At 34.4% G+C, this 26,846-nt stretch overlaps 1 protein-coding gene across 1 annotated transcript in view; it reads left to right on the forward strand.

Annotated features, from left to right (window-relative positions):
• Nucleotides 1-5,097: 5,097 nt before the first annotated feature.
• The window catches only part of LOC123547620 (histamine H2 receptor-like), a 315,142-nt gene continuing 293,393 nt past the window's right edge, over nucleotides 5,098-26,846 (forward strand). Inside the window, exon 1 of the mRNA XM_053551930.1 lies at nucleotides 5,098-5,145. The gene's annotated coding sequence lies outside the window, so the exon portion shown is untranslated. The remainder of the gene's footprint in view (nucleotides 5,146-26,846) is intronic.

Genomic DNA, 26,846 nt, shown 5'->3' on the forward strand with positions numbered 1-26,846 from the left:
AGTTTTTGGTTTACAATCAATTTAGCCGTACAGTTGTTGTTTTTTTCCAATTTGTATGCATGTTTTCATATTATTGTAAAAGTCATAACCTGATCAGCCATTAAAAGGAATTTAATTAAACTTATTGCAATGATATATGATGTAAAGAATGGAAGCCTTCACATGCGGTTTGAATTATGTTTATGATAGCTCAAGTTTTTAAGGACAACGGCTATAAATATAATTAATAACTTTGATTTACACATGTAAGGCTAAAATAATTTAACAGTGGCCAAGTAGCAAAAAGAAAATAGACAAATAGAATCGTGAAATATAACATTAGTTTTGTGAGAACATATTACTGCTGTAATAACATTACAAATCAGGTTAAATATTTTCTCTGTGAAAAACCTGCGGTATTGCAAAATGAAACAAATAGCAACATTTCTACACTCAATTACCTGTTTGCTATTATTATGTTAGGACTTAAGGACTTTAGGACTTTTTTAAGACTGCTTATTTAGGCAAATATTTAATGTGTAAAAAATTTGGTTTCTGTCTAGCTGGCTTGCAGACAAGCAGTCAAACCAAAACGAACATATTTCAAAGAGGCACTGTACATAGACACTGAACGGCGTTTAAAACGCACACCTTTTGAGGTTGAGTCAAAACTTATTTGGAATACCGGTATTTTAAAAAAAAATGTTTGATAATCAATATTAGCCTAAGAGCTAATATTTGAAATAACTAATGTTTGATTTTGAAATATTTTATGCATGAATGATTTAGCGAGATAATCATGTTTTTTTATCAAAGATAAATTCTGTGCAACATGAAAGGTAAAACTAATGCCAGTCTATTTTCTTAAAATTGCCTGACATGAAAAAACAAGTTTTCAGTTCAAGAAAGAGACATTTTTATGGCATTATATTTCAAAATTTTAGTGGCATTCAAAACAGCTTTAAGATGAGCTCTTTGATTACACTTATTCAGCACGACCACATGCTGCATCCATATTAAAACTGTTAAGTAATGAAAATAAGAAAAAGGCCTTCACTTCAGTATCTTAATGAATTTGTGCGTGTTGTTACTTTCATTTTCTTGAAGAGGGTGACTCCTAACAAATACACGAGTACGAGTAGTTACGAGTTTCGTCTTTATTAGTCCCCTACTGGTTGAAAACCAGTTTCGGGGACTACAGGAATGCGCGTTTCCGTCATTCCGTCCGTCCGCAATTTCGTGTCCGGTCCATAACTCTTTTATCCATGAAGGGATTTTATTATTACTTGGCACAAATGTTCCCCATGATGAGACGACGTGTCAAGTGCAAAACCCGGACCCCTAGCTTAAAGGTCAAGGTCACAATTGGAGGTCAAAGGTCAACAGGGCTTTTTTCCTGTCCGGTCCATAACTCTCCCATCCATGAAGGGATTTTAATATCACTTGGCACAATTGTACCTCATAATAAGACGATGTGTCATGTACAACTTTCAGACCCCTAGCTCAAAGGTCAAGGTCACACTTAGTAGTCAAATGTTAACATGGCATGAACAGGGTCTGTTTCGTGTCCGGTCCATAACTCTTTCATCCATGAAGGGATTTTAATATTACTTGACACAAATGTTCCCCTTGATGTGACGACGTGTCATGCGCAAAACCTGCACCCCTAACTCAAAGGTCAAGGTCACAATTGGAGGTCAAAGGTAAACAGGGCTTTTTTCCTGTCCGGTCCATAACTCTATCATCCATGAAGGGATTTTAATATCAATTGATAAAATTGTATGTCATAATAAGACGATTTGTCGTGCACAACTTTCAGACCCCTAGCTCATAGGCTAAGGTCACACTTAGTAGTCAAATGTTAACATGGCATGAACAGGGTCTGTTTCATGTCCGGTCCATAACTCTGTCATTCATTAAGAGATTTCAATATTACTTGGCACAGATGTTCTCCATGATGAGACAACTTGTCAAGCGCAAATCCCGGAGCCCTTGCTTAAAGGTCAAGGTCATACTTAGAGGTCAAATGTCTAATTCAAGAAGGACTTTGTCTGGAGCATTTCTTCTTTATGCATGGAGGGATTTTAATGTAACTTGGCACAAATGTTCACCACCATAAGACAAATTGTCTTGCGCCAGAACCAGGTCGCTAAGTCTAAGGTCAAGGTCATACTTAGTGGTCAAAGGTCAAATTCAAGAATGACTTTGTCCTGAGCATTTCTTCTTCATGCATGGAGAGATTTTGATGTAACTTGGCACAAATGTTCACCACCATGAGGCACACTTTTTTAGAATTACGTCCCTTTGTTGTTACTATAAATAGATTACATTGTAACTTTTTTATTACTGGCCGTAGGGAAAAATCGAGACCACTTTTCTGTGGTACAACATGCATGTTACATCCAATATTTAGGTGTATTTTGATCTATCTCTACCTGGTAAAGATTTTCTTGTGGACTTACATTTTATAGTTTTTTTTTTTTTTTTTTTTTTTTTTTTTAGGATTAATTTCACTTTGTTGTTACTATAAATAACTTTTATGATAACTTTTGTATAATCGGCCAAAACAAATCCAAATGAAAACAAATGTACGTTTTCATATATGCAAATTTTAATCCAAGTGCTTTGTTATATTATATTGTATATATAGTACAATATTGTTTATACATCATTGACAAATATCAGTTCATTATGTTATACTGCAGTAGAGAAAATTAGGTGCCTTCCAGTAGGGGACTTTGTATTGCATGGCAATACTTCATTCACTTGTTTTTCTTAAGCAGTCTAATTTGTAGTGTTATGTCATCAAATGAAATGTATCTAAATAAATAGTTAAACACTACTCTTCGTTGTTGCGTTCAAAATGTGATTCCCTCCTACGTATACAACGTTACTGTTACTGTGTGAGAATCTGTTTAAAATGCCATTTGCATTTTGCTAAATACCAAATTACTTAGAAGTAAAGAAAAATAAAATCTGGAAAGTATATCCCCCAGAAGCACCGAGAACAAGGCAAACAGTGAAAATTGCAGACTCGGTTTGACTGAGTCTGGTCATGAGCAGTAATGAAAAATGCAACATTGCCCACGCCCCCTAGCAGCGGCTTAAGCAGTATTCAATCTTCAAATCTAAATGAGTTGAAATCAATGATCCCGGAGGACCAGAAAATAAAACAACACAGTTGTTCAAGATCTGGTATTTCTAAAACAGAAATAATTGTTTATAGAGTAATCAAGACAGAAGTTTATCACTCTAATTCGCAACCGTCTATTATTTATTTCTTTTATTCATGTAGTAAATGTTCTGTTGTCTCAAATCTCACAAGTAAGTAGACTCTTCTTCCTGTCGGAGAAAGCATCGGTGCCTTAAGAGGTCTTTCGGAATATTTTATTACTGGTTTTGGCAGTATTGAATGTCACTATGTCCTGAATATCTACTGTCCCATGAATATAGAACCGGATGTTTGAGATAAGATTCGATATCAGACATTGAACATAATGGTTTCATGATCTTATAAGAACTCCATGAATATATTTTCGTCTGTTCCAGAATAATCTGAAAATGAAAATTTGACATAGCAAATCCAACATTATTTTTCTGTTCTTGCATACAAAACACGATTTTCGCATGTTTTCACCCGGAGCCGGATAAGCTCTCTTGTATCCGAAAATGTAACATGACTCGTGCTGCATTTTATTAATGAATGATTAAATCCGTACACTACTGAAATAAAATAATACCTGGAAGAAAAGCATTCATTTTATTTTACTTCTTCTATTAAATGAAGAATATACATAATGCAAAGAAAAGAATCAGCAAGTTGATAAAATCTCCGGCTCTCTAGTAACTGATTTTGTGATAACACGTCAGAATCTCTATACCGCATAAACAGTTACCTCAAGTTATATATTCAGAGTTCTTTACTAGACATTTTTACCAATAAGTAAAAAACATAACCAGGCAAAATGATAGCAGATACAGAGTAAGTCTGTTCATGACAGATAATGAAATGTGAAACACCCCGCATGCACTCTGGAATAACTAAATTTTGTACAGCATGCCGTTGACAGAAACTATATTCATATAGGTAAAGATATCCAATGCGTATCTATTACTAAAATAGTTTATTTTTCGATACTTACTTTAAATGTAGAAAATCCTAAACAAATGAATTTACCTTGACAAAATATATAGATAGCCCTGTTTATAGAGCGGCATTCACAAGAACATATCATATTTAACAGTTACTTGTTGAAAAGGCTCAGACCTTTTAGTGGAAGATAACACTTCGCTTATAACACTTAGCATTAGGTGTGTACTATTTTAAGCATAACACACAGTACTGTTTATACTAACAAGCATGTTAATTTTATGTTTTCTCAAGGTCTACGAAATAATTGCTCATGTGTTTAAATATGACTTTGTGTGTAATATATCTTGAAGAGGAGAGAAAGTTTAAATTTTCTTTCTTGTTTCTTAGTTTTATTGTACGTTTTACATATCTTTAAAGAAACCAAATACTGGTAACACAATCTTCACATATATTCTTATAATCCGTTTAAAAACAATATAATGAAATTATTGTTATCTTAGAACGTTACAAATGCCAACAAAACCGAAACTAACCATAATTATGTTCATCAGCAACAACGTATACGTGTACACATAATTGAGCCGTGCCATGAGAAAACCAACATAGTGGCTTTGCGACCAGCATGGATCCAGACCAGCCTGCGCATCCGCGCAGTCTGGTCAGGATCCATGCTGTTCGCTAACAGTCTCTCTAATTACTATAGGCTTTGAAAGCGAACAGCATGGATCCTGACCAGACTGCGCAGATGCGCAGGCTGGTCTGGATCCATGCTGGTCGCAAACCCACTATGTTGGTTTTCTCATGGCGTGGCTTATATAATGTTTACTTCAAATTTTCATAATTAGTGACTCATTAGAATTGAGTTAAATGACAAATGTCGAGCGTTTTACTCCATTTATTGTTGTGTTTAGACACCAAATTATTATTTACGAATGCATCGACCCACAAAAGCGTTACATATCAAAAATTATTCTGGTTACAAAAGACTTTTTGTTTATTTCAGGATATATGACATTATGGAAAGGTAAAGCTTCCAACCTTACAGGATAATTAAATCTCAAGACAATTGTCAGGTAAGTGAATTTAATTTCTTGCTAAGCTGTGACTTTTCACAAAATGTTCTATTGCTTCAACAAATAATAAAATAGATGGAAAAGCTATGCCAAGGATAATAGTAGCATTCATCTTTGCGCTATAGTTTATATATAATAAGATGATTTCATTGCGGCGACTGATTTGAAAATGTTACCTATTTATGTATTTTGCATCAATGAAATATAAAGAACAAATCGATTTCTTTACGATGGATTTAGCACGTCCATTGCATATCTTTTCTACTGTGTTACTCATAATAGGCGTCTTACAGAAGTGTTTTCTTCTGTCAGAGATACTTTGCACAGGGAAAAGATACATTTGGCCATAAAATTAACATTTTTATTATTTTATTTCTAAAAAGAATAAAAAATATCCTACTTGTACCATATTACACCTAGACTGATATATAAGGGCGCTATATCTGGATCTTGCAAAATAAAGCCGTAAATCACGACATTCTATGTTACGAATAACAGGAATCTAAGCAATATGTCTTCATTAAATCGGAGACATGATTCTTGTAAAATTATACTGATTTCCCATAGAATGTTTTCGGAGACTTTTCTAGGACACCCTGACATAAGTGTCCTGTCCACACAGAACAATCATGTTCTTTGCACACATCTGAACTGTTTGAACTTGATAACACAACACCTTCAAAGGGCATCGCCGCCTTAACGACTAATATACAATACAATATTAGAAGTAGACATTATCTCATTTATATTTATCACCATATACTAATTTAATGTTGCCTTTTCCAGCAGTACAGCTGTATGAATAATGAGGAGAATCAACCTTCATGCATTTATTGCAATACTCCTTATGTGGTAACACTCTCATTGAAAACATTTCTTTGCAAACATGTGTTATTTTATACGTTTATTCTACTTAGTTAGAAAAAAGATACAATTGGATAAAGAAGTGTTTTCTATCATATAAAGTATACCTGCACCAGCATTTCGTTTTGTTTTATTACCTAGTTCTATCGGGTCATGGATTCCATTGATAGTATCTGTGATATAGAATTCCGCCTAGAGACCGGTGCTAAGAGGCGTGAACGGCTTTACCCGTTTTATAACCTCTCGTGTACATACTGAACCAAACCGAGTCTGATATTATTTGTATACTTACAAACGATCCTTTTAATTTTTATTTGAAATAAACTGGCGTTCTAGTTAAAATTCAACGACATGTTTACTTGGTTTGTATTTAGTGATATTTTGGAAGTATTTTTCTGTAGTTACTATTAATTTTCGCTATATTGAGTTGTATGTTGTGTATGTAAACAAACAATTTGCGTGAATGATTAGAGATAAAAACAGACGACTTCAATAGCTCTCATCAGTAGTGCTGACGAATTGTTGTCAGCCATAGACAAGTAAAAGTAATTCCACAAACGAGAAAGAAAAAACACTATACAGCAACACCGTTTATAAAGAGAAGACTAAATGCGAACCGTGCAGTATGACTGACAAACTCAACACTTCAATTGTTATGTTAGTCTTCCGGTGCTTATACCACTTTGTTTCTGCCAAGGGAAGCAAATTGGACATCCGGTTAATGACAGTTTTAGTCTTGATAAATGATACCATTTGTCCTACAAACCGGTGATTATCGATGAGAATGCACCAGTACACCGTGTGATATACGAAGGATTGTCAACGTCTCTGACTTGATGATATGGATCCCTTACAAACTACCACTTAAAAAGAATTATTTTGGATAAGTATAGTTTGTGTTCTTGATTGAAAATAATTATATCGGAAGCTGAAAACTTTGATTGATTGTTACAGCTTTGGCGGGAGTATACAGCAAAGGACAACGGAAACTTCATTCAATGATTGCAAACATAGGATCTGTTGTTATCTATAAGTGTATTTTTAACCGTATGTGCAGAGCGACTGCGTTTTGTTCAGAATAAATGTGATGTGATGAAAGCACACTAACGTGTCGCCAGTTTATATTTCTTACAAGTTAACAGGCGTTTTTTGAACAAAGTCTTGGTATCTAAAGAGCTGCTATAATATATATACAAGCATTCTATTGCTGAGTTGTAAGTTCTGATGTTAATGCAATGCACTATGGCACGCATTATGTTAGCTCCATTATCATTCATTTCATCTAACGACACCTGGGGTCTCATATTCTGGATTTTAGGGTGTTTCGTGTTCATTTTTAAGACTGATTTTACGCGTAGAGGGCGTTTGCCGTTCTTCTACAAAACAATATGTGCATGGATTATCTATCAAAATTGGCATGGCAAAAATTAATGAACAGTTACTGGTTGATTGAGTTGAGTTTAGTTTGAGTTTATAAAATTCTATCTTAATTTATTTTTGCTCGATTGTGATGAAAACATTAAGCTTATTTGAACCAGCCTTGAGTCCGCTTCAACAAAATCTGATAGATCTACTTGTTCTTGAATCATTTGTAGGCCGTCCAATATAGTAAAATGCTATAGTTTTTATAAGATAATTTTGACATATTTAAAATGAGGATGCTTTTAATAAAGTAAAATATTTGGCTTAATATCGCACAAGAAGCACGGTACAAATAGGTCAATGGAAAATGTCTTTTCTGCATCAGTAATATAAACGATGATTTTTATTTTCTTATGAATAGTAGATATTATGTAATTCCTACAACCCTAACTAATCTAGAGGGCCAAGCCATCTCTACTGAACACTGAATTAAAACCTAGCCAATTACAAGCACGTGGCTCTCTACATATTAATGCTCATTCCTGTAAAGATATTGTAATTCTTTACGGCTTCCCGGGTGGCAACCATTGCCGATGTGTACTTTCAGAATGCTAAACAAATACATCAGACTGTTGGATGCGATATAAATAAATTTGTAAGGGATGGTACTGGTATTGTTTTACTGTGAATTGCTTGCAATATAATTAGAACTTTAATGACTTCATTAGAAACTTACCATCTGTGCGGTTTTATATCATCAGCATTTTATAATCTGTGAATCATGTCAATTTTTTACAAAATAAGACCAGTGTGCCTTTCTGCTGAAAAGTTGGCAGATATTGATGCAGCACTTGTTTTTATTAGCTCCAATTTGCCACGCGCCAAATGCAAATCATCACTGTTTGTAACTTATCGCGATAAAAAGGCTGTTTGTAATCACTGTATGTTTGAATTGAGACATCAATAGGGAATTATATATACATCATGCTGTAATATCCGTCCAGGAAATAAAAAAAATATTTTGTAGTTTGACGTCGATGTTTTCTCCGATGACTTTATACCCTACCCATTTCACTACTCCTTGCCCATTTACGTGTCTTGCAGATGATTAAAAAGTATTTACTGTTGGATTTTTGGAGTCACCTGTCTGCTATATCTTTCCGCAACAGTTTATTTTTGATGTGGACTTACTTTGCGATGCTCGGCTCTCTCTGGTTGTGTTGAGGGTGGTCTATGCTTCAGGGAAATCTACGCTAACAGTTTATTTGCATGGATTAAAGTCCAGTGTTCCCACTGGCATTTAAAGTTGGGGGTGAAAACTAAGTTTTTCTTGCACTTTTGCACCCCCTCCCTAAGAGATATATAACAGCTGTCTTCAAAACTGGGGGTTCAAAGTACAATTCTGGGGATGAAAAACCCTCATTTGGGGGTTTCTGGAAACACTGAAAGTCTATTTTGCCTGTAATCATTTGAATTTCATCTGATAAATAAATTATTGACTCTTTATCATGTTTATGTACTAGAAACAACTTTTAATCAAATAAAAGCGCTGCTGTGTACGCATATGATGAAAGATTACGCCAAATAATGAGAGCCGATGACAAATTAAGACATGCCATCAATGCACCTACAATCCTGTTTGAAATTTAAGAAGTCGGTAAATTATCTCCCTTTGTTTTGAAATAAGAATGATTTGGGATAATGGACATCACCAGAATACAAGTATTTTAACATGTTCATTTAATCACCGATTTTATTTGTTATAGACTATAATTCAGTTTCAGGCTTCGTATTCATAATATTATTTCCATATTACAGACACATATCCGCTTTTATATAAACACTTTGGGATTTCCTGTTGATCGGTACTAACTTAGTATATTAGATATGATGGGCTATGGTATAATATTAATGTTTAAAACATTGTAAAAATTATATCACAGCCTTGAATGTTTTAAGAAGACCCAGTAGACAGAATGTACATACGAACAACGTCGTCTTTCCCTGTGCACAAAACATAAGCTCACTAACGGTTACAGGACTTTCGGGAAAAGGTATAAATCACAAAACGTGTCAATGAAACCTCTAGCACTTATTGTGCTGAGTGGTTTATTATGTTGCACGAACATTTTAGAAAAAGATTTCTTAAAATATAAACGACAATGAACAACCTAGCTGGTGGAATGATTAGTTTTTGCAGGAAGTCTTGTAACCATGACAGTTTCTTAATGCGTTTCATTTGTATGCGTGACACTCAATCTCTTCCAATTAACCATTCCACCGGCCTATATTCCTATAACTCACGCTTATCAATAGTTTCGTGTAAGTAAGTCCGCTTTTTAATACTAGTACCTTAGATTTGTGATACAAGTGCAAAAAAGGTATCCACAAGCAATATCTATATCTACTACACCATAAGAAAATAGGCACAAATATGAATAATATCAGAAGAGAAGTTAATTGGACGTCGTTTGCTATCTAACTGGAAACAGAACGTGTGAGCATTAGATGCATCACTATCTGTAATGAATTTCCGAATTTGATATGTACATCTTTAAATGTCCACAAACTGTATTAAAAATAACTTTAGTATGTTTTACCGATAAAGGACTGACATTTCTGTCTATTTGGAGATGTGTTTTGTTGTTAATAATGTATTTATTGTTGATCGCGGCCTGGAATAGGTGAAGTATATGCGCGCTAGGGAAAATATTTCATGATGGACCTGTGAATTCTTTACTTATGGGTGAAACAGGTCTTATAAGCGTAAATACGACTAGCTTCTACTGATTATAAAACATACCGTACGGTTTGTTGTGAATTAACTGTTGTTGTACTTTTTGTAGTTCAACCGCCACCCTTGTTTAAGAGCAACATTTAAAAAACACGTTTTTTTCATCCTCAAGTAATAAGTAAGTAGACTCGCCCAGTGTAATCAATAACCCACAATTGACCGACCCCTCTGGTACAGTATCAAGACGCATAATCTAACTCTATACATAGAGCGCCTACTTCACCCGATTTACATTCGGAACATTTTCACGCGTTTCGGGCTTTATCGTATGTTTAACATGGGATTTTTGAACCGTCCAAAGATGTTGGAAATGTTTGTCTCATTGTTTATTTTTTTTTTTTTTTAATAAAAATGTTACTGCTTTCATTGTCTACCACTTTTTTTCCACCCTTGCCTGAAAAAACAGTAATGAGTTTGTACACTGTTCAGACAGTTGTGCTCTGTTGAAATTTAACCAAACACAAGTTTACCTGCATAAACAGAAAGCATGATATCTTAAACGTATACATCACTATACCTGTCCAGTACTGGACATTATGGTAAACGCTTCTTTCCTGCACAAATGACAATTTCGCAACTTCTGTCCGGTTTGTACAAATTTCTGGCCGCGATAAACCATTTGACTTGTTACCTCTCATGAACATGTCACACTTGACTGACTGAGCAGGTAATAGATACAACGGTATCATCAAAGGCATCCGAATTCCAGTAGGGCGCCGCCATCTTGGTCTCATGCATATTCATTACAAATAGCCTCTTTGACAATGTGTGTTTACGCATCTTTAAGTCAATCTTCAGTGAAATACAACTACGTAATAACAGACCTACAAAAAACAATAATACAGTTTGAATCATATAACTCCTAAATCTAACATGTCATAATGTAGAAATTGATGGGTTGTAGTAGACGGCATACTCACACTTTGTATCATACTTTTATCTTTTATGCACCCATTCTTGACCGTACTATTTTCTGTCTTTACTGTTTTTATTGTGACTTTGTTTCTTGTCCGATTCTTTGCGCACCGTTAAATCATGGTCAACGATGACAGTTTAACGTATCATATAGATGTAGAGATGTAGAATAGAGATTAATTAAATGAATATGCATCATCTAAAAATAGACTCCCGACCAAAAACATCGTCTGCTATTATTCTTCTTGGTTGCAATTCTTTGCTTTCAAAGGATCTTTTACAGGTTTTATTTCATATCAACTATATATAGTAGTCGCAACTTGACCGCGATGGTTGACCTTAGGCTGATTATTCATATAGATTATTTCATTGAAGCAAATGAGGGGTGCTAAGGGAAGCCGTGTATTGTTCAGAGTATGGAATTAGTTTGTGTACAGTGCACTATCAAAGTATATATACTTAAATTTGATCAGTTAAAAGTTTCCAGTACACTATTTTATTTTTACATTAATTTATATTTCCATTTTCTCGTGCTGCTCACTGAAATAAATCTATATCACGATAAATGTACGTAAAATTTGAATGTATCAGTGCAAAAAGATGAAGCGTACACACCTTTTCAATAATAGGTTGTGCCTCATTATGTATTATAATACAAAGGTCAACCATTGGGGTCAAGTTGCGTCTACTATATATTAGTTTGACGTTAAGTATTACCATCAAAATATACTGTACTTATAAAGTAATTCGAGATTTTTTCGCTTGTCTGTCAATGCTAGTTGCACGCTACGCACCGTCATTTCAATTACTTCCATTGTTTTTATCCAGAATTGTTTAATGCATTTTTTTTTTCACTTTTTTTGAGCTATAAAATGTTTCGAACTTAATTTAATGCCTTTTGATAAGTTGTTTTGTAAGATTCAAGGTGTGAACTTTTTGTACGCGTTTTTTCAAACCCACTAGAGTATTTGTTCCCTACTTATATATAAGCCCTTGTTCTGCTAACTTAATTTTAAGGGCACAGACGGCCATATATCCCGTAATTTTGGTCGAATGATGATCTTTGTTATTTATTGCCCGTTGATAATATTTAGGTAGAATGGCTTATCAAAAGGTGAGTGATTATTATTATAAATTAAATAGGTGTTTGTGTGAAATAACTTTAAATACTTTAAAAAAAGATAAAAATGCACGTAAACTAACAAAACACTTTTTTTCATAATTGTTTAATTAAACATCTGTAACAGGACCCTTTAAAAGAATATTTTATATGCGCTAGAAGGAACCTTTTGGTAAGCTAAACCTTGTAGAACTGAATGCACCGCATACATGTCCTTTGATTGTCTAACTTTTAATATATAATATGCTACATTATTTTTTGTCTCTAGGCATTATGAAGTTCGCTTTTATATCTGCTTTGTTTTGAAAGCTGTAAAATACATGCTTTAAAATGCGATTGGGTTTGGCTTCAAGTTATTACAAAATTAGAATCCAACCCTTCCCAATACAATTCACAGCAGCATAAATTTATGTCTTGTCAAAAGTTGCTAAATTATATTTCCACACTTCCAATATCTTTTGATTCAAACAATTTGTCAATGATTGGTTTAGCCAAGACGTTTATACATCGAAGAAATATGCGTGTTTTGCAGCTTTAAACCGATTGCACAGAGAAATCTGTGTGGAAAAACATGTTTACTTGGAATTATAGGAATTAAACGTTAATGCATGTTTAAACCCAATCGAAATAAGTAAATATTTAATAAAGCCCGAAGTATTAAATTACGATTTGCATGAGCCAACCCTTTTCTTTAATGCACATATCAACTTTCTGCACTTCATCGTCTAATCGTTTATGTAATCCAAATATCACGAGGATATGCGATACGACAGAATGCAAGAAAAATAAACATTCTCATGAATTGTTCTTGAACTTGTGAACAGTACAATCAGCACTTTAATGCTTACAATTTGAAACTTACCATGTGTGTGGCCAAATGTTCAGACTTTTACGAACTACAAATTTTCTTATACGGTGCTGTACTAAACAATACCAATAAATGATGTTTTGCTACTGCAATTTTTGCAGAAAGTGAAGCAGCAATTGTTGTTATAATTTCCAATTTGCCAACGACCGAATATAAAACATCAAAATATATATCTTATCACTTAGTTAGCTGTTTTCTATCACAACATGTCTGTCTTGAGAGATCATTTGGGAGATACCAAATACATTAGACCGTTCTCTAAGGAAATCAAACTAAACTATGTTGCAGTCCGGAATGAGAATTGTGTGAAGTGCAAATTAAAGTTTATTAATAATTTTCCTATATAAGTTCCTAGTTTGTCAAATCTGAAAGGTTAGAATCTAAGAAAAACTCGTCATAATGTTGAGCGAAATAAAGATAGACATTTGAATAGAAGCTAACTGAATCCTCTCAAAGTTTACAATTTCGAACACATGTCTACCTTTCTTTTTAAGTAAACGCCATCGGCAATGTTTTTAATTTCGTCAATGTAATGACAAGAATTAAGAATTAAAACACATCTAGACGTTAGCGTGCTTGTTGAAAAAAGACGTTTTATTAATAAACAAATTGTCTTCTGCATTTTTTTAAAAAAATAATATGAATTTGAAACTTAAATTGTGTCGAATTTGTTCTACTCCCAACGGTAAATAACCGATTTAGTGATGACAGATGATTCCAATACCCACACAGACCGCTGATTAGTGAAAAGAATCTATTTTCAAACTGTGTGATTTACGACGGCTTGTCAGGATGTACCTCCTAATAATAAGTAACTACCATCCGAAAAGGATACTTTGTTTTAGAAATTTGTAGTTTGCTGTCTTGCTTGAAAACAACTGATGGAAATGGGAAATTGTGATTAATGGATAACGCAAGGAGAGACGAACAGGGAGATTCAGTGTGTTCTTACTTGATGATTGAAAGTATCAGTTATTTCCAGATATCTTATTTGATTTCCTTTATTGTTATGAGTAATGATTATTCGAGACATATTTGTAAGTGTTTCATAACGGTCCACTAAAGCTACTAGCTTTTTATCTGGCACGGATTGAAACAAAAAATATGATTACAAACTATTTGTCCTTCTTCCACGATTAAACTCGCAGAACTGCGTGAAAAAAACTAATTAAGAAAGATAACAACAATTAGTGCTTTACCTTAACAATAAGTATTGTCTTGTAATATGAACACACCTGATAAAACATTTACTTCTATACGTCGAAAAGAACGTTTTGTGTGATGGCGTAGGTCGTCTCTATACGGCTGTTAGCAATTTCGTTTTTGCTGCTGCTGATCAACTTGAATGCCTCAGGCTTAATATGCACATTGCACAGTGCTGTTAGGTAGTGCATGTTCTAATTGGCTTTGAGGTCAGCAAGTCAAACGTCTGGGTCACAATAACAATAAGTTCAAAAATAAATTCCACTGAATAACTCAGGAATACTTCAGCTTATTATCTTCGAGCTTAATACAAAAAAAATTCCACATAATGTCTTAAGAATGCCATTATCTATTATTTACAAATTTGGTAGGCAGTTACTTATAAATATTAAATGATCCCTTTCATGATTCCAGCATATTCCATTGCATGAGGGTTTTATGTGTTTAAAATTAGAATCTAAATTACAAGTGTATCCTTTTCGTAAAAGATTAGCACTGAATATATTTAAGAGCTTGATTTTAATTTAAAGAAAATTTAGAAAGTAGAAAGTTATTTTATTAACATTTTCTGACATCAGCCACTTTTAAATGACTGTTTTTTTTTATTCAAACCGACGGGAATGATTCTTCTGACGCTTTTAAATTGATTTTGATTGTAAAACAATTATGAGAGAACACCATCTAGACAGCAATTAAAGTGTTTCTGCTGGAAGCATCAATTATCTATATCAGTAAAGATATAACACTTGAAAATACAATCAAACTCAAACACTTCCTTTGAAATTTTTTTTTTAAAATGTCACCACGACGGGAAAATGTCAAAAGTTAATTTAAGAATTTTTCAATTTCTAAAGACGTAGTTAATCGATTAACTTCTAGCATAAAACTGCTGTTCTTGTCACTTTTCGGGGGTGTTTTAACAGGAGAGAAAACGTGTGTAAACAGAGAGATTCTCGCGCTCGCGTGCTGTTATAACACCTTCTTATATATGCACGTTCCGCGGCAAAGGTATTACCGCCCCAAAACGGATACTTCAAATGGAAATGACGTCAACGTGAAAAAAACAACGCAGACGTTCCCGCGGGTTTCATGGAAATTTAATGACGTTGAGTTTTTTCCGCGTTTTATGCTATAATAGCGTTAGCGCATGTTGATTTCGTCTTATAACATCTTCAGAATCCCTCGGGATACGTTGGTGCACTCGCCCTACGGGCTCGGACACCAACAAATCCCTCGGGATTCTGCAGACGTTATAACACGAAAAAACATGCGTTATCCCTACAGTAATATCATTTTCTAATGAATTTGTCTGTTGTTTTGGAATTGAAACATTTTTCTTGTTTAAACGTGACCAGCTGTTACACGTTGTATGGTTGTTTTTCTTTCTTTATCCCTTGTCGATTTGACTTTGCATTAGTGCTGTTGTAATCTAAAGTCCAAAACGAAATTGTATAAACGAGTCTGAGGGATCTGCATATATATTCTATTACTCTAGAATCTGTATCTTTGTGTAATTTCCTGGTACTTTGCTTGTCTGAAGCGTTATATATCATACGTCAAGTACAGTCTAATACTCTATACGAGCAGAACACTTTATTGCGATTACAAACATTTCTGATTATGATGTTTCATATCAAAATGTAAAAATAAAAACATGCTGAATGAGAATATTATACTGTGGATGCGAAGTCAGTAATATGCTACGAAGGGAGCCTACTGGTATTATTTCATTGTGAAATTCTTGCAATGTAATTGGCTTTTGAAATTTACCGTCTGTGCGTCTAAATGATCATCAGCATTTTAAAATCTGTAAATTATCTCAATTGTGTACAAAATAAGACCCGTGAGGGATGTTTTTCTGCTGAAAAGTTTGACAGAAATTGATAGCGCTTGTTTTTATTAGCTCCAATTTGCCACGCGCACAAATCATCACAATTTGTAACTTATCACGATACGAAGCTGTTTTCCATCACAGTATGTCAGAGTTGAGAAATCAATCGGGAATTATACAACGGCTTTGATTTTTGCCCAGGAAATGAAAATAATTTGTAGTTTGACGAAACTGGTAGCAGTAAAGGGGGAAAGGCGCAAAATGTAAATTTGCTTAGGGGGCGTGGGCAGTGTTGCATTTTCCATTACTGCTCATGAACAGACTCAATAAAACCGAGTCTGCAATTTTCACTGTTTGCTTTGTTCTCGGTGCTTCCGAGGGATCTACTTTCCAGATTTTATAAGATATGACGAATATGGTAGAAGTAAAAGTGAAGAGGCGCTTAATGTAAGTTGGAAGTAAATAATTTATGAACTGGTAGAAGTAAAGAGAAGAGGCGATGTACGTATGAACTAGAAGAAGTAAGGAGAGACGACGCATAATGTAAATTTGCTTTATAAGATATGACAAAAATTGGCGCATAGTATATATACTATATCAGAGATGATGAAACTCGTATATGGTATAAATAAAGAGAGGATGCGCATAAAATAAACTTGCTTTATTTAGATATTGCAATAATATGATTGAATGCAAATAGCACTGTGTTTAAGGAAGCTTGTATACATTATTATTTTATCATTATATTATATTATACAATACTAAACTTTGATTAACACTAAAAGAACAGAAGCAGCTACTGCGGGCCACAGATTCCTCTTCTACTAGCACAGACAGAGTGTGATCTGGCCTGAGGTTAAATCAGAGTAAAATCAAAGTCCTGGTGATTTTACATATGTCTGCAACGCCAAGAATGTCTCGGGGTACAAATTATATTCCTTGCAGGTAGTACTCGTTTCAGACAGCGTGCATGTTTTATAGCACATTCACTTGATTCATGCTACGGGCATGTTTGTTGCAAACGGCACTTACAATCGAACTTAAGACTTAAAACATTTATTTGCAAATGATGTGTAACCCTTTAAATGTGTTCAGGTTTTGTAACTTATATAAATACTCCACTTGTGTTTGATTTTCATAGGCTATTCAGCCATAGTCGAACCGGCTGCATTACCCGTAATAAATGCAGAAAGAGTACAAAAAATATTTGTCTGTGATCGCTTCTTATTTCTTAGAACGAAAATATGTTTTTGTCAGCAAAGTCTACATCCAGTACACTAAATGTACAGTTTGTTTTAAAGAAAGAGTCGACCTGTCAACACAGCTTATTGGAGAAGGAAACGTTCAGTTTACACATTTAAATTATTAAATTTAGTGTATTCAATATGAAAGGTATTGCAAATAATATATGATAGGGTTGTTTGAAGTTATATGTTCATAACATGCAAAATACGTATAAAACAAGTGATGTAAAACAAATGTCAAAGAAGAAAACCAGTGGGAAACTCGCATTGGAACACTCGCTCAGGGTTACAATGAAGTCTGTAAAAAAAAATCCTTTGGAAGCATAGCAAGCAACTAAGTAACACAACATCACACTGTTGTAGAACATTCAATAGAATTCCGGTTCAGCCGAGGTTGGAAGTTTGTGAGGTGTGACACATTTCACGACCTCTCATTAACAGACTAATTCAAACCGAATCTGCAATCGTGTTGCTTAGCTGAGATCTTATCACAGCTTTTATGTACACTCGGTACATGAAATGTCCTGTAATGTGCGACACCCCTTTTCACCGGCGTTAGCAGAATTCTCTTATAATAGTATAATTGAATGTTCTCAATAATTTCAATGATCAGAAAATATAACAACATTGAATCAAAAGCCTTTCTGAAAAACGCAGTTATCACAACTTAGTGAATTACATTTCTAGACAAAAATGTATTTCATTCTGTAGCACGAACTATGCCGATATAGAATTTTTCTCCTTTACATTTTGACTCATTAAGCAACGCAACCCGAAAGCGACGTTCTCTCTCAAATGAACAACATAGACTGGTAGAATGATTAGTTTTTCCAGAAAGTCTTGTATCCTTGACAGGCTCCTAATGTGTTTCAATTGTATCTGTCACACTGAATTCATTCCAATTATCCGGTCCATCGGTTTGTTCGTATCATTTGAATATGGTTTCGTTTAAGAGGCCGTTTTTTAGAAGTTAAAATGACATATTTCTCTGATAGTATATTATAAAATCTAGTTAATGAAGCTGCAATGTCAGTGCACATAGGTATTTACGAACGTTCTTTTATTATTGCAATTTACAACGGCACTGTTCGCTTGAATAATGTAAATGGTAAAGTTTTTAGTAATACATATATAAGTTTTAACTTCTTTTTAACCCCTGGCAAATGTGTGAATGTGTGCACGCCTAAAATATGCCATGGGTGTGCGGCAAAGTAATAAATTATACTGTTTTGAATCAACGTCAGATGTTCATTTTATGTTGTCTGCTTTGAGTTTTGCGCCGTTTTTCAACAGTAATTAAGCGCAGTAAAGGCGAGCACCACCTAACCAGTGTTCCTGTCTTTTACCAGTCCTTACCCGTTCTCCGTAAGTAACTGTCAACTTCTCCTCATGGATCAAATGTCCTTATCATCAAATCGAGCATGGGATTTCCTTGATAGTTACAGGACTATCCGATAATCATTCATGAATATTTTCTGTTTCAAAAAATATATGTAACAGTTAGAAAGTAAGATCTACATTCAAAGTCATGAATCAGACTCTGTCATGATAACGAAATGCAAGTTGAAATTCATGCAATTTCACCAGATTCTATTTGCCGCATATTTTCATACCTGTTTAAATCCTACATAAAACGGACGGAGGGAGTGGAATTTTGTCTTGCAGCTTTCTTAGTCGTGCCCTTAAAAGTTAGGCTCTTGGTGCTCTGACTTCAGACAAGTTGTTGAATACATTAGTGTAATTATACCTTAGATTTTCCATAATTTTATATTTTACTTAATATGATCTGGTATTTTTTCACTAATGTTAGAGTCTTTCTCAGCGGGGAATGGTTTTATTTACGTTGTGTTGTCTACCTTGTTGAAATTAGGGTAAGTGCGAGGTTAGCATGCCCTAAACGGGTTTAAACCCCCCAGTTTCCTTTATATAGGTTACTAACCGTTCCAAGGCGGTGCCCCTATTTTCAATTTGTTTTCTGTCTGTCTTGTATTTTGTGTTGCTTATGTTGTCTTGTTTGTTGTTAGCGTATCTTTCCTCTTTCACCTCACTTCCCCTGTCGCCGCCCGTCCTTTCCCCTTGCATTTGCGCTCTCATGCTTTGGCATCCCCTCCCCTTTTACTATGAGTGGGTTGTCGTGCTCACCTTAATTTTGGCTGCCGGAGTCCTGGGGCGGTGCCCCATTGTTGTTTTTTTCTTGCTTATGTGTGTGCGTTTGTGTGCTTGTGCGTCTGTATTTCTTGGGCGTCGCCCTGCGATGTTTTTTTTTTGTCTTGCTTGTCTGTTTGTCTACGTGGGTTGGTTGTGTGTGTGTGTTTGTCTTTTGTGCGTGGGTGTCAGCGCTGCTGTGGTTTGCGTTGTGGGGTGACTGTAATTGAGGTACCTGGCGTTCTCTTTTGGGTGTTAATCGTTGTTCCGCTTTCCCGTTCGCCCCCCCCCCCTTTTTTTCTACCCCCCCCCCCCCCCCCCCCCCCCCCCCCCCTTTTTTTCTACCCCCACTCCCCCCCCCCCACCCTTTTTCTATGTTTTACATAAATTAAAACGTACTTGTTAGAGTTTTGAAGCAACCCGTCTATAATATTGTTCTGTTACAGCTTCTTTTTGTTGTGGGCCTACTTTGAGGATGCGTGGCTCTTAGGCAGTGTTTGTGGTGCTCTGTCCTTCCTAAAAATCTACCCTTACCTATTATCTTAACTATGTACATAAATTATACATGAGTTTGATAAAGACATAATGCTTAATAGTATCTCTAATTACGGTTTAAATAAACTAATTTCAGATGTTTTCAAAAATTTGCAATTAAAGCGGTCGTCGTTAATGCTTAACTATTTCACATTTATAAGCCCTCAACAATTTAGATGATCTGCACTTGTTCGCGAGACTTTTCGTGTAAAATGTGGTTTTGTAATTACATCGTATTTTTAGAAGTGTTTATACCGCAAAAATGTCGTTGATTGCCAGAAAATTAGAAGATGCTTCATTAGCTTTCCTCTCTAGTCATTATAAATTTCTCAGGTTTGAAAGCTGCTACTTTGTGCATAATGTTTACCTCAACATTCATAACAAAGTGCCAACTTCCAATCAGGTAGACTTGTGCAACTGGTTTCCTTTTGTTAAGGACTATGCAAAGCAATATATTCAAAATAAAAACAAAATGCTCTTGGGAGGATAAATAAAAGTCTATAAAAATTTTAACATCAGGCTGCTAATGTTTTTAAAAAAAATCAGCAATTTTGAAGAAATGACAGTTCGATTTTGTAACTGACTTTACATTCATCAACATTTTACTTTTCTAAATACGTGCCAATGATTCTGAATTTACCTGAACGGTAAGACGATTAATATTTACACCTGTGACAGAGATAATGGTCCGAGTATCAAAAACAAACAAACGTAATATAAGACCAATAATAGTGTGTATCAAATTATTTGCGTACAAGGTGCAGGACTTAAATATTTGCTTGTTATAGCAGAGGCATTTTTACCTTTCCTTAGTTTAAAAATAGCAGGTTCCGAGTCTTTGTTTTTGTATGATTTTATGACTGTGTTTGGGGTGCTCTGTGCTTCCGGGAAATCTACCCTTACCTTTTATCTTTTGTTTATATCGTATGAAATAAGCATTCACCAGTGTATCGTTTTACTATATAATTGAGTTGAATTACATTCATTTGAAACTTCTGAATGGCCATATGTTCAGCGGATTTTTATTAGCTGCGAACACCCTAGTATAGTGTTGTATTAAACAAGATCAATGACTGATGTTTTTTTTCTAGAAATTAATGCAGCACTTGTTACGAGTTCCAATTGCCAAGCTTCCAATGCAAAACATCACAACTTGTAACTTATCACGGTACATAGCTGTTTTATATCACAATATGTCTGATTTGAGAAATCTTTTGGGAGAGATAAACAACGCGTTGTTCGCTGCTTAGGAAATCAAACAAATTTGTAGCGCTCAACACAAATGATGTAAATTATTTTATTATTCTCACTTTATAGATAAGAGGTAACTGCTGAATGGTTGGAACGTTGTTAATATTCAAAAGTTGAAAAAATGTAGATGATACATTCCTCTAAAACGTTTTCGGGTCATGTCATTTTGTAATGGATATTCGCTTTAGTCGATATGAGTTCGTCACATTTGTCTTCAAGCTTTTCACGGTGGAGAAAGACTACAAATGCCTTCTCAGGCATTATTTCAGACACAAACGGGCACCTGGGTAGAACCACCTACCATCCATAAGGTATATCTCAACGTGGATTTGAGTCCGAAACTATGAGGGGCAAGTGATTCAAATTCAGCGACATTGACCTTTCGGCCAATGAGGATGAACATGGCATTTTCACAACTGATTCTGCTTTTAGTTTCTGCCGTTGTATTCTATGCTTGCAAGCGGTCTTATACATGTATTTTGTAGGAATATATATTTTGTCTATTTCTAACCATACTTTAAAACTCATAACGCATGTTTCAAAGATTTACAGATAGTTTTTAAAACATATAAACAGTTCATATTATGTCTCTGATTGACTTGATTATGTGTTCAGTAAAAAACATACTGTTATAAATTTCAATATTTCTGAATGTCTAGTCAATCTTATTCAAGAGACACATTTATTACTTCGTGAAAGTTTTGTTGAAAAAGACGTTAAACCCGAACACGCACACACACACACACACACACACACACACATATTCCAAGCTATGCTAGTCTGTTTGTGTTTTTAATCAAGGGATACGATATGTCAAATTATTTAATGACATGCAACTTGTCTCCTCCACAAGAAGCAAATTGGACATCCGGTAAATGACCGACTTAGTGCTGACAAATGATACCATTATTCACCAAGACCGGTGATTAGCGCAAGGAATCCACTTTCAAACCGTGTGATTTACGACGACTTGTCAATATCTATCTCTTGATCATACGAAACTACTACTTGAAAAGGAATGTTTTTGGGAAATCTATAGTTTGTTTTCTTGATTGGAAATAATGATGTCGGAAATTGGAAACTGTGGGTAAGGGATTAGGCTAAGAGATATATCATGAAGCAATGGTTTCAATTGGTGCTTACTTGATGGTTGAAAGCTTTAGACTATTTTCAAATGTCTTACTTAATTTTTTAATCTAATCATTTATTTCTGTGAGTAATACTTATTTAGGGCAATTTCAAAACTCAGTTTGAAAATTAGTGACACAGATCGAATAAAATCTGCAATCAAAATTATGATTCACTTTTGGACTCTTTGATTCATGTTAGACAATAAGTACAAGACAAACGAATAAAATGAAACAAAAGTGTCATTTAGGAGGCCAAGACAAAGTGTTAACTTTTTAAAGCATGTTTTGATTTCATATAGACGTAAGCCAAAAACTTGATACATTCGGTTAGATTCAGATACCAATTTCCTCTACAGTGTTAGACAGTCTTTAAATCTTTATCGGAATGGTTGTCATTAGGTTCATGTTGTGGAGTGGGGGTGGGGCGGTAGGAAACTATGTCACTAGACTGCTGTGGGTCCTTAACTGATGTAACATAACATATGATACCATTGCTTTGAAGCAAACGTATTTTCCATGAAGATTATTGTATTTGTTAAATCCATTAACATGCTTTCCACATCAACATACTTGAGATCTCACATTCTAGATTTCCAGGGCGTTCCGTCTTCATTTAGAACATTGATTGATTTTTCGTGCATAATAAGCGGGTAAAGACAGAGTAGTAATCGACTGTTGTTGTTTTTTAGCTGCATCAGGCGCTTTTGTGAACAGTCTTATACTTCTTCACAGCTTAGTCACGTGTTTACTGGATAGTTGCCATTTTTCGAAGAAAAGGAGAAGAAAGATTCGTTTAAACGAGTATTACAGAACACAACTGTTGTTAGTTTCAGAACCTTCTGTTATTATAGATCCGGATTTCAAGTATTGCTCATGAATGTGGAATCTGTACGTGACAGGGAGCACTGAATGTATTCAACAGTTTTATTCTATTTAAGCGGGCATTTATTCCATAACATTACACTTCTACTAACCCGTCCTGAAATGCACTATACCGCTTGCTCAAAATAATGACAAAACCTGACTACATTGTTATTGTTATGCAATTGTTAAATATTATATTTGTAACCAGACAAAACATCTACACGAATATTCTTTACTTAGCTCTGTTATGAAAACAAACTTGTTTTTATTTTTTCAACTTCCGCCTTTTCCGGTTTTTTTTCATCAGTTGTGCACTGCAATAGAGGTAAATATATAGAAATATATATGGTTTGTTTGTACCTGGTAAGTAGTTAAAATATTTGCCTGAGACACGAGTTGTCATTCCTTGGGATCACTGTATAAATGCTATCTCAAAACTTCAATTATTAATATAAACAATTCACATTAATTTGATCAATGGTATTTCGTTATTTGAAATTAGACTTAGAAATCAGTTTCTAGGCTTTATATAATCTATTGTAATACAACGTAGATGCTTCTAACTGGTTTCATTTAGCTTTACAACTCTTAAAGTATGTTGTAATAAAGACCATCTGTTAGAGTTGTTTGCTATATTGTGAAGATTTTCGCAAAAATGAATGTGTCATCACTGTGCAGTCATCGTCTGTTTAACAAGGAGATAGAAAGACGTACTAAAAACAAGGATAAATATCAAACAGGGAATGTCACGTTCCGAAAACTCAGCCTCCCCAAAACGAAACTCACAGCACGCAGATGTGCACACTGCCAACACTCACACTCGCATACATTTTTAGCAAACACACTAGGACAAAACGAACAAATAAAGGAACACAATAGGGCACCGCCTTGGAACGGTCAGTGGCAAAACAACACTGGAGAGCTAATACCGGTTTATGATGCGCACCAACCTCACTGTTACCCCCACCATGTTCCAAAGTCACGGGACTGTTTAGATAAAAATAATCCCCGACACAATCTTACCAAGATGAGGGGATATAATGCTTTGAAATTAAAATAAACTTTCGATTGCTTTTTGAAAAATTATCATGAAATAAATAATTGGTGTTACGGACATGTTGTTGCAAGTAAGTAACATATTGTATAACCTACACGAATATGGTCATCTACCGCAAAAAGTATTTTTCAATATATTTGACACAAAAATTAGTCCAGTCTTATTATACGGGGCTGAGATCTGGGGGATATATAGGTTAGTACCACCAGAATTAGTACATAATTATGCATGTAAAAGATATTTATGTGTCAAACAAAAAACAACAAATGCTGCAGTGCTTGGCGATTGTGGGAGGTTTCCAATGTTCATAAATTCTGCAAAACGGGTCGTCAGATACTGGTGTAAAATTCTTAGAATGGGAGAGCATAGGTTGGTTAAAAAATGTTATCTTATGCTTAAATGCTTAGACAATAGCGGTCAAACAAACTGGTGTACGGGTTTAAGAATTATGTTATGTAGAAATGGGTTTGGGTATATTTGGTACAACCAGTGGGTAAACAATGAAAATTTTTTTATTAAAACTTTTGTACAAAAATTGACAGATCAATATTTGCAGGAATGGGATTCAATAATTTATGATAGTCCTAAATTATCTGTGTACAGACAGTTTAAGAATACTTTTGAACATGAAAAATACTTAAATGTTTTAATGATTAGAAAATTCAGAAATGCACTGGCATACGTCTTTCTTCCCATAGTCTTGAAATAGAAAGAGGTAGATATGATAGCACACCCAGAGAGCAAAGAATATGTAAACTTTGCAATAATGCAGTTGAAAATGAGTTCCATTTTGTATTGGTATGTCAAAAACTGTCTACGCTACGAGCAAGGTATATCGCTAAGAAATATTATGACAATCCTAACATTCATAAATTTAATATTTTAATGAGCTCTAACTCGGAAAGGGTTATTCAAAATTTAGCAACGTATGCTTTTTATGCATTTAAGACAAGGAGTGAATTGTTACATGATACTAGTTCCATATGATATTGATAGCATCATCAGTCCAGTAGATATAGGAGTTAGTAAACTAGTATTTATCGAATAAAATGGGTACTCTTATACAAGTATATGTCGTGACTACTAAGCGAACTATACAAATTTATGTTAACATTCTTCATAGTAAAAATATTCTTCATAGTATAATAGAGTGCATACATTTGTATGAATATTTTCATGTAAATACCATATGTACATGTTACAAGATTTAAAGTATTGCTTCTATGTTTAACAACTGAATAGAAATATATCAAGAGATTACACACATACATGTATAGGTTCTGCATAGTTTTACTCATATAACATGTCATTGTATTTAAGATCCCAAAGAAGCTTTAGTGACACTGTACTATTGTATATATGTATTGTATATATGTTGTACACAATAAGTACTTTGATTTATTCCACTTTGGTTTCCAGTCATTGTCATTGTGATGTATCATGTGCAAATAACTGTTGATATGGGCCGGTGGCCAACATCAATAAAATCTTTGCCATTGTCATTGTCATTGTCATTGTATAGATTAATCAAGTGTTATGGACATACTGTTACAGTGACTAAGTCTACTGTGTATTTGACAAAAGTGACAACCACCTGAGTCGAAATACGGGGAAGCGTTTTATGCACTACACGGCACTTAAAGACTGCTGTGGTATTGAAGTATTTGCAATTATATACGAGCTATACGTGTTATAGGACTGCGAAGATATCAATTAATGCTGGAAAAGTTTAGCTGTATAATTTATATAAAGAACTCAGTGCTAAACGTGCTCTCAATATATCTGCATTACTCGTAGTATGACCCTCGTACAACAAAGGTTTTAACAGTTTTCGGAGTTCGGGTAGTATATTATCAATTTGGAGAATCACAGTAGTTCAGTGTTTGAAATGAAAACATTTTAATACATTTTCCTCTCATTTGCTCAGCCATGAAATTATAGACAGAATAGGAACTAATCTGTATGTCTTTTGTAGCTTTTTCTTTGATTTCTTTAGTTCCTATCAATGTTTTTGTTTCAAATATAATATATTATGTTCTTATATTGTTTTAGGGAAAGAACTACAAAAACCGTATTATATTTAGTTAAAAGTAACACAGACAGGAAATAGCAAGAGCTCCAACAATGGAAACTATTGTCAAGATTGTCTTCATTTTCATTTAGTTTCGATCTTCCATGTTTAGCCAACTTTATGTTAGCTTAAACAACGCATGATACTTAATTCAGTAGCATTTCCTGCAGGCTTTTGATTGTTATTTGACTGAGTTTTTTGTTTTTAAACTGACGGAAACGATACTTGATTTAGGTGCTTTTAAGTTGATTTTGATTCTGTAACAATCAGGAGAGCACATCAATTAAACAGCAATAAAAGAGTTTCTGATGGAAGCAAAACAGACTTTAAATCGATTATCAAAATAAATCTAACATTTGAACAGGCAAACACAATAATTATTTTCTTTAATGTGCACTGTTGTAAATGTCACAACGTTTAAGAAATTTCGAAGGTTAATTGGTTGAAC

This window comes from Mercenaria mercenaria, chromosome 9 (assembly GCF_021730395.1).
Source record: "Mercenaria mercenaria strain notata chromosome 9, MADL_Memer_1, whole genome shotgun sequence".
Lineage (NCBI taxonomy): Eukaryota > Metazoa > Mollusca > Bivalvia > Venerida > Veneridae > Mercenaria > Mercenaria mercenaria.